Source organism: Styela clava, chromosome 1, assembly GCF_964204865.1.
Source record: "Styela clava chromosome 1, kaStyClav1.hap1.2, whole genome shotgun sequence".
Lineage (NCBI taxonomy): Eukaryota > Metazoa > Chordata > Ascidiacea > Stolidobranchia > Styelidae > Styela > Styela clava.
In genome coordinates, this window is record NC_135250.1 from 21,969,998 (window position 1) to 21,980,074 (window position 10,077).

General features: G+C 37.6%; 1 long non-coding RNA gene across 1 annotated transcript; it reads right to left on the bottom strand.

The window, feature by feature from the left end:
• Window positions 1-1,730: 1,730 nt before the first annotated feature.
• On the bottom strand, window positions 1,731-2,782 carry LOC120348487 (uncharacterized). Its single transcript, XR_013474361.1, has 3 exons — window positions 2,580-2,782; window positions 2,330-2,463; window positions 1,731-1,896 (listed from the first exon to the last, which is right to left on the bottom strand). It is a non-coding gene; the product is annotated as an uncharacterized LOC120348487 (long non-coding RNA).
• Between the last annotated feature and the right edge of the window lie 7,295 nt (window positions 2,783-10,077).

Here is a 10,077-nt window from a genome sequence, read left to right on the forward strand (position 1 = left end):
TCAATAAAGCCAGCTATTTAAAATGCCAATCTGGCATATGACTCTTTTCTTCGTAGTAAGTTGTTATTGCTAAGACATGTTATTTATTGTGTGTGAGTGTTCAGTAACATATATTCGATTTTGAAATCATCAGGTATTCGAAAATGCCCAGGCCAGTCGACTATCTTCATTGGGCCTAGAATCTAGATTATACGACACCGAGAAGATATAGCCTAAAACTCGTGTCAAACTAAGGCGTTGCCAGTGAAGTTTCACAACACATTTTTACTCAATGATTTTTGGGTTGCAGGGGACGGACGGTCTTCCGGCTAACAGAAAATGCTTCTCAAATTTATGTCAAGCTGAGAACAGGGTATCGAAATATAGAATGAAAAATCCCCGCGATGTGAAAAGTAACTCTTTGTTAATGTAGCATTATGATATCGCTATTTATAATGTTATTCTTTTATATCAAGGTACATATATTTTATGAATAATCCTCCGCATTCGATTAAAACGTCAGAAATAATATCATGCTCTGGCAGCACAGGTTGTTTTTTTGCCAAAATGAGAAGAATATATATATAACAATTTTTCGACTTGTTCCACTATAAGTCGTTTTCATACAGGTCTCATCTTCATCCGTTGGATCAGAAATGTGTAAAAGGGGATACAAGTCTTCATCGGAGTTGGTATTTAATACAAATTATTGGTTCGATCTGATGAATACGGGTAACCGTGACCACTGGAAAGAAAAAAAAGAACATTCAGCGCCGTAAAGGATCCCAACGACACACTGTTGAAGTGGCTCATATCAGATTTTTTTGGTAAGTTTAAATGTCGCGCGGGCCAAAACATTCATTGACATTTTTGTGATGAATGCAGAAATGACAATACACAAATATTCTATATTAAACATGGTCTTGACGCTTTTCCTAAAATCACAATTTTATACAAGGTGTTTACTTAATAGAAGATATAATCATTTGGTGACAACGCGCCGAAAGCAGGCCAGATTTTGCTGAAACAATGCTACTTACAAAGAGTACTGAAGAGGGTTTGCTTTCAACATCAGTCGCCATAGAGTCACTGGTCAAAAATTGTTTAAATGTATATAAAGCCCCTATAACACCACCAGACGTTATAACCAGGGTTAGAGTTTCTTTTTTCAGAAATGTGTTACACATAATTGATATTTCAGATTGTTTGGATTCATAGTTCGGTCACCAAGGGTGCATTGGTCGAAGGAGCAACGATCCTGCAGTGGTGGATTTTGGCTACAATGCCATACAGTCCCACAGGAGTTTGTAATCCCTCACCTTGCTTGAATTTTACTATGAAGATGAAACTCCATTTCAAATTGGGCAAAGTATTGCAAATAAACTTCTTCGATCTGTACTTCTCCACTCTTTTCCCGCTGGAGACTGACTAAGCAAATTTTTACCACTTTTACACCCGCTGCTAAGCATTTTAGCATAACCGAAATTTGTGGTGGTTATATATAACCAGTAGTGGGATTCAGCCGGTTCGCACCGGTTCTATAGAATTTTATGAGATCAGCGAACCGGTTAGCATCACATGACTTTTTGCAAAAGAACCGGCTGAAAATATGACATTTGTATGATGGAACCGGCTGACAAAAAGTTTGAATCCCACCACTGTATATAACTTACATATCTTTTCAATAGCTCGTACTGCTGCATTGACTTCATCAGTCTCAGAAGAATTCACTAAATACGAGAAGTCAATATTTTCCGAATTGGTACGACATTTGATCTTGTCGCAAAACATTCATTCACTTCTTTCTGGACATTAATTAAAAAATTAACAATTGTTGGACTTGCAGCCCATTGCTCTCTATCTTGGCACTTGTAAGTGCCAGGAAGCTGTCCTGTTGCCAACTTTTTAATGAAGTTCCTGAAATTTGTAACATCATTTAAATATACTAAAAATAGTTTTTACCATATATACGCAATAGCGTTTGATTCGAACAACTGAAAAAAAGGGTAATTTTCACAATAAAAATGGGCATAGAACCGTGGAATATGTAATGTAGTGAACAAGATTTAATCGAATTTAGAGACGAACCAACTGAGACATACAAACATTCAACATAGTTTTTACCATATATACGCAATAGCGTTTGATTCGAACAACTGAAAAAAAGGGTAATTTTCACAATAAAAATGGGCATAGAACCGTGGAATATGTAATGTAGTGAACAAGATTTAATCGATCGGAGGTATTATGACCTAGTCTTAGATATTCATAATTGTTTTGAACTATTATTAAATTTGTATTGGTACTATCAAATGATATACACATGTAATAAATACTACTAGGTTCATACCTTTCTAATGCATTTTTAGTTTTGTAAAGTTTCCTCAGAGTAAAACCGGCTATGCATGATATGGTATATTCTAGAGACTTCAATACATTATTTGGTTTTTCCTTTCCCAACTGTGGAATCCTTGTAAGTATTGACTGGAATTCAAATAAAATATATGCTATTTGAAGCTTTCTAGTAAATGAGGACGTGATAAATAATAGGATTAAAATCCTATGCATGGAAAATTAAATATTACCAAACGTTGTCTCACATTGTGCTTTCCTTGTAGTTGTGTCGCATAATCTTTTTGAAAAAGCGATGAAATACCTGTAGTTTGTTAGATCCAAAGTTATTATCCAAAATATAAAGAAGATCATGAATAAATTTTAAAAGGAGCAAGTGTAACCACAATTTTCAGACGACTTTTCGAATCTTTTAATAACATCAAATTCAAGTAATGAAGTGAGATTATGAGACTTTCTTTTATGCAACGTCAGACCACGTGAAGTATGAAACATATGTCCAATTGTCCAGTAATTTCGCAGAGCTTCATCTCAACAGCTGTGATCTCTTTAAATAAACAATGCAGTAATAGTATTTATAATCAGAGGTATAGACATTATAGGGGTCGGCATGGCAGTAATGCAAGTATATCTCTGGATCAAAAACTTGAGAAATGTATGTTCAAACTTACATGCATGTTCATGTAACATCATCTGCACAATGAATACAAAAACCAAAGATTGAAATCCTTGCAGGAGATCTTGAAATTAATAATGTCTTTAATTAAGGAAAATTACCATCACTGATACCGTACTCACCTCATCAAAAACCAGGCACATTTGTCCAAAATTGGGTCCGACATGATGTTTTTCTACTAATTACTCCTGTAATATCTTTTTTTATTACGTCCGGGAAACTGTGATTCTCAATAGGTGACTATATGTTCAAAAATTTAGATTTTAATACGTTTATATAACCCAAAAATATTAGGTCTTACTGAAATTATACTATACGGTACTTACCGATAGCTTACTTGGTTCAGTAGACAGAAAATCCAAGCAGGCGACAACGCTGTGCCGTACAACCACGCGCCGCTCACAGTAATGGTACCTAATTTTAGACTAGTCTATCGCAGCTTTCCGGGGACTAATTTTTGATTATTGCAGGAGATAATGACAATTAATCTTAATTTACAACTAAGTCTAGGTAACATAACTGAAAACGGACAAATAACACGCGAAACGAGGCAATGTTCACAGCCATGCTTGAATAGGAGTGAGAGTGCATAATTACTCTGCATGGGTTCGCAGGTTCGAATCCCATGCAGGGGTGGTTAGCGGGTACTCTTAGCGGCTGCGAAAATTACAACTGTTACGTCATCGTTGACTTTTTACTGATTGGTCATTGTTACGAAAATAAACAAAGAATTCGATGCTCGGGCTCCATTTAGCTTTTTTCCCAGCACATCTTGCTTAAAAGGCCTTATTTGAGACCGTACGTAAAATTCGATCGCTTCATCCATTTAGCTTTTTTCCCAGCACAGCTTGCTTAAAAGGCCTTATTTGAGACCGTACGTAAAATTCGATCGCTTCACGTTCTGTGCTTTACTAATTCATGTTTTCCATCAAGATGTCTTCTCAATTTACTGGAGTGGAGACCACAAACTGATTTGATATTTTTAGCCACCCAGAAGGCCATGAAAAACGTGGATCTTCTATCAAGTTAAAACTAAACTATGGATATTCTTGACTGTGCCGGTACTTTCTAGCTGCTATTTTCTTTGCTGATGTGGCTTTGCAACCACTTCCTTCGCTAACCATTACTGCATGCTTATCCATTTTTGTAATTTGTATTCCAATTTCTAAACCCACAGAATAAACAGTGACGCGAGATTTCATTTTCTTGATTATTATGTGATATATATTGTTCACCTTGGATATTGTGTAACACTGTCAGTTATTTCGTAAAAAATTCGCGGCACACTTTCAAGACCTTGGCCACACACAGTTTGAGAAACCCTGCCTTACTGCTATGATGTGAAGCAGCACAGCCTGTTTCCAGTTCGCCAAAGTGGAGGGCACCAAACTTTCTAGAAAGCTGGACCAACGGCTTCGGGCGAATGAGCCTACAGACTGGCTATTGGTCGCAGTGGCAGGGTAATTTTTGCCAAAAAGTATCCCTGTGATATATGCAGAATGTTGTAACCACACTAAAGAAGTGGCACATTCGAAACAAAAAGTATAGCTCAAGCGCTCTTGAACTCTCTTTCTCTTCCTCCGAAATCCACAAGAAAAAACGAATTTATTCGCTGATTACGCAATTGTCTTGGCGTGATTGAAATGTCTGTTCGTAGAAGCACTGTTTTTGTTGACGTGGTTCTACGCGATAGCTCACTCTCCACACTTGAAACTGATTGCCTAAATGTTCATTCATTGTTAAATTCGGTGAATAATTAGGCATGAGAAAATTTGAAATAGTAGTCAAATAGAAATCCGGTAAATACAGTACTTTCCTACAGGGGGACCAATATTAACTTGATAAAAACAAAAAACATGAATAATGAATTTAAATGTAGATCAAGCCTAAATAATGACCTCAACCGGCTGATTGACAAGATACAAATTCGGAACGTTCTATACCTCCAAACTGCCCAGACCGAAAGAGATCGCGCTCACAAATTAGCGCGCCTATATAGCCGGCCTTTAACGACCAAGTTACAGTTTGCTGACATGTAGGCAGTGGTCACTTTCCAGTATCACGGCCGCTAGAGGAAACTCTCTCCCGTAGGTGCCGATCGGTTTTTTCGAAGTCTAACGCAGATGCCTCGAATACTAGCGCGCCAATATGGCCGGGCTTTAACGACCAAGTTGCAGTTTGCTGACATGTACAAATACCAACAGTGGTCACTTTCTAGAATCATGGCCGCTATAGGGAACTCTCTCCCGAGGGTGACGATGGGGAAGTCTAAAGCAGATGCCTCGAATATGCTTATTGGACACGTAGTGGACATAACGATCGTTTCAATATTATGTTGTTGTTGTTCTTGTTCTTGTTGTTCTTGTTCTTTGACACGTTTTTAAAAAGTCGCTTTTCTCTTCGAATACTGGACCAATTGCTTTGAAATTTTCAGTGGTTAAAGATTAATTTTTTCGCTAGAAGGCTATTACTTTTGTTTATTCTTAAATTTTATATGAATCCTATGAGATATGATATTTCATACAAAATTTCGCGGTATTTATTTTTACTCATGGGAACACTGTTTTACACTTATTTCAAGCGGTTTCGCGATCGATTGTCTTGCTCAGTACTACAGCTACTGTAGGTCGGTACTGGTAAGTTGCCATACCGGTACCGTAACGCAGTGAAATTGACTTATTCCTTCCGCGGTATTACTAATGCTGCAATGCAAGTTTTATAGCCTATCGTATGCGGAACGGAATATCAGACCTACAGGTTCGGTACCGGTACTGGTAGCTCAGTACGTAAGTACGGTACTGGTGCCGGTACCGGTGTCTTACCACAATGAAATTACCGTAACTTATTCTTTCACGGTCCTACCAGTGCAGTAATGCAAGCGTTGTAGCACTTGTAGCCTACTATATTTGTTTATTTTGATGAGAGTCTACTGGAAACAACATAAAATTTGAAAGGGAAGAATTGTTCTGTGATCAATTATCTGTCCTAAAGTGTAAACAACATAAAATTTGCAAGGGAACAACTGTTCTGTGATCAATTACCGTATATGGCCTACAGTGTACAGGTAAGATGCTGGCTGACTGCTAACCGGTACTGGTAGCTCAGTACGTAAGTACGATACTGGTACTGGTGCCGGTACCGGTGTCTTACCACAATAAAATTACCGTAACTTATTCTTTCACGGTCCTACCAGTGCAGTAATGCAAGCGTTGTAGCAATAGTAGCCTACTATATTTGTTTATTTTGATGAGAGTCTACTGGAAACAACATAAAATTTGAAAGGGAAGAATTGTTCTGTGATCAATTATCTGTCCTAAAGTGTAAACAACATAAAATTTGCAAGGGAACAACTGTTCTGTGATCAATTACCGTATATGGCCTACAGTGTACAGGTAAGATGCTGCCTGACTGCTAACTCAGTACCGCTTGACACGTTTTTAAAAGTCGCTTTTCTCTTCGAATACTGGACCAATTGCTTTGAAATTTTTAGTGGTTAAAGATAAAAATTTTCTCCAGAAGGCTAATACTTTTTTTTTCGCTATGACGTCATCAAAATTATGTGACTCTACGTGTCCATATATTTGAGCATAGCTCTCTTGTTCTCTTCAAGTTTGTTTTGTCCTTTTTTTGATTTGAAGTGTGATGATTGTGCATTGTTATTTTCACATACTCCAAGCCTCTAAATAATTTTATCCTAATCAAATAAATCGATCGTCTACGACTACTTCCGTCTACTATCGCCCCATACCCAGGCCAGGTCGTCGTCGGTTAGTTAGAGCTAAATTGGTTGGAAGTCTGAGACTTTACCTACTGCTGTCACTCAATTCAATTTAGGCCTAAGATGGAATAAGCTTTTTTTTGGCTTTTACCCTTGTGTATTCGATGAAAGGAAGAATTATCACCACGTCTAATCAATGTCATTCTAAATCGCGAAAATGTCATATAAGTGTGTGACATTGAGCTGGAATATTTTTTTTTGCGCCGCCTGCCTGATCATTTTTTAGTTGTAACTCTGAGTCGTGCTTTGTAGGATTTTCTCACCTCACTAATCTGGGTTCCTACAATCCGTCGACTTGGTTCTTACTTGTACAAATGAAACTTCACGAAATTATTTCCAGCATTTATGTACTTGAACTAATCTGTTTGTTCCACAGAAAACGTTACTTGCATAATCTTCGACCATTTAATCCTTGAGTCATTTATTTTTATATTCGACTTGTAAACATCTTCAAACATTGCAAGTTTTTTCTCGCAATTTAAAATCAAAAATGCCACTATGAGACATTTGAGTAATATTTACAGTTCTATTTCACAGTCGGTTTGTCACAATGGCAGATCCCATTGATCAGTGGTAAAGTTGTGGAGCCGTTTTGCCACTCTTTCAATAAGAGAATGTGCACAATCATTCTTTTGGCTATGCCCTTTTAAAGAATTAACGAGATATCCCCAAATTCAACCCAAAAGTGGGCGAAGGATAGCATGATGAATACCGCGCCGTTGTAGTTCATCAGCGCATCTCTCACCCTTTATTGTAAGTATCTTACGTGCGGACGTCAGCTCATTTGATCTTCTTTTTGCTTCCTACTTGTTTCACAAGTAGCCTACCAACTAAGGACTTTTTTGTTAGCCGTTACGTTCGGAACCGTAAACTTGTAATTTTGATGTCTCATGCTACATTGAAATGAGGAGCTTTTTCCTGCAGGTGTCAAAATGATCTTTTAAAGTCGAAAGCCGATGCTTGGATATGCTTATTGTCTTGTGCTTTTTTACTCATTTTCAATTAAGGAAATCTATTCAATTCTTCATTATCATGCTTCATCTTTGATTTCATTATTGATGTGGCATGACTATTTTGTAATGTCGCATGCATCACACCGATCATCTATTCTAGTTGATGAAACTTTATTTCTGAATTTTCTCGAAAAATTGTTGAGTAAGCTGCTTTGTATTTTACTGGATTTTCAATATTATGATATGGGCAAAATGTTATATACATTTGATGCAGGGTAGCAACATTTAATGTTGGAGGAAAGTATTGATATTTAGATTCTTTGCGTACGTAATGGCTTCTAACTGTTTTAAACATACAAATATGTTGTAACACTTTTTTTACTCTTCCAGCAGTGTGTTATGGGGTACAGTTATATCACGCATGTCACCTAATGTTTCCAACAAATTCCTTTTGTATTGCTCGTTTTTTGAAACCTCGACGGCTATGAGAAAAAAGTCCGACGTGTTTGAAATGTTTCCGCAACCCTTACGGAGAACAAATTTGAAACTGAAATCTCCTCTGCTACTGTCTTTAATTGGAGATGTAGATCTGCTTATTTTAACTCAACCATCCGCTTTCATTTCCAAATCCTGCGCTGTCGCAATTGCAGGTTTCTCGTGCAGATTACTAGCGGATGACACCACCACCTCTGAGACAATTTTACACTTAGAAAATATTTGTTTTACTCAGCATGATAATTTCAGGGCCGAGCATAGTCCTAAATGATTTACAAACTTCGTCATCATGAGTTGGTCCAGAAAATACGACTTCAGCCTGTTCTTTATTTTGATGCTGTTCATGAGGCTGTACCCTCGTTCATAGTCGCACCAGGGGCTTGGAAGGAAGAGCATGTTTGAAGGAGGCAATAAACACTGACATTTTCTTCGAGTATTGCCTCATTGTAGGCATTGCTATTATCACTTTCATTCCCAGGACCAAGGCAGTTCAGGAATGGGCTGAATTTCCTGCAGAGCTCTCTCTACTAATCCATTGAAGACAAAATCAAAATCAGCTCGTTTATTGAGCTGTATTCAAAATGCACCAAAAATATACTTTGTTATCATCTGGAAATCCGTCTTTTTAATGAGTACAATCTTTTAATAAATCTGACTACTGGAGCCAATTCTTCCATAGTTAATGCTTCTCTATTTATCCACCCTTGGCAGTCGTATTCCAGTGTTTGTGTCATCCAAATACTGCGCTTGAAGCTTGGCAATCTTGCTGTAAGCAACTACTTGTGTTTTCTTCGGAGTGATATAGTTTTTTTGGTATGCCATTGATAAATCATCTTTTAGAATATCCTTCAGCACAAACAATGCAGCTTTGATTTGCATTGATTTCAGTTTTGCAACGCAGAGAACTGCCACTGAATCACGAATTCCTTGTTTTTTGCAGTATTCAGCTCATACCGTAGCTTGTCACAAGTGCTGTGATATCAAAATGTCGATACAGCCACCATGCATCATGTATGGTTTAGAAAGAGATATGACCAGATGCCTCAGCAGTAGCCTGCAAGTCTTTCTTTTCAAACAGCGGATCTGTATATAGACAGTTCTTGTCACTGTTTCGCATAGGGAGAGTTGTGACCTCGCATCGTCGATTCCCTGGTCTACTCGGTGAGTACAATTCCAGTGGAATCAAGGTACTCGGACGTAACAGACATGCGTGGGTATGTGACTTCACAATAACCAGTCGCAGCCAAAATACACCTGAAGCATGGAACGGGAATTACAACTAGGTGTTAGGAAATATGACGAGCCACGTTTCGAAAACGTATCTTTGCAAGTGTGCGAGAATGAGATTTTATTGCGCAAATGGTCTAGAGCAGTGGTTCCCAAACTTTTTTGACCATCGCCCCCCTAAAGTAGTTTATGCAACTTCATCGCCCCCCTGCACTACAAAAAAATATAAAGTCAGAAACGAATATATTACAGACCAAATAAGAAGACAAATCATAGTTTATAGTGTTTTTTATTAATGAGATACATGAGCTTGGTGTTCTTCAGCGAGTTTTTTATTATATCTAAAATTACCCCGTTTACTGATGGAAAGGTGATTTCGTTGTTTTAATAGCAATAGTAGCACGGCTGAAAACCCCTTTTTCACCATATAATAGGTCGGAAATGAAAGAATCCAGGGTTCTACCTCCTCAAAAACCGCCGTGTACTCTTGGCTTATAGCATTTCACTTCCTAAATTCACCCCATTTCACATTAAAATAATAAAAACAAAGTCAATTTTCCCAAACTTATAATAATGATTTTCGTACATCTCATTCATTCGTACAGCCTGATGACCTG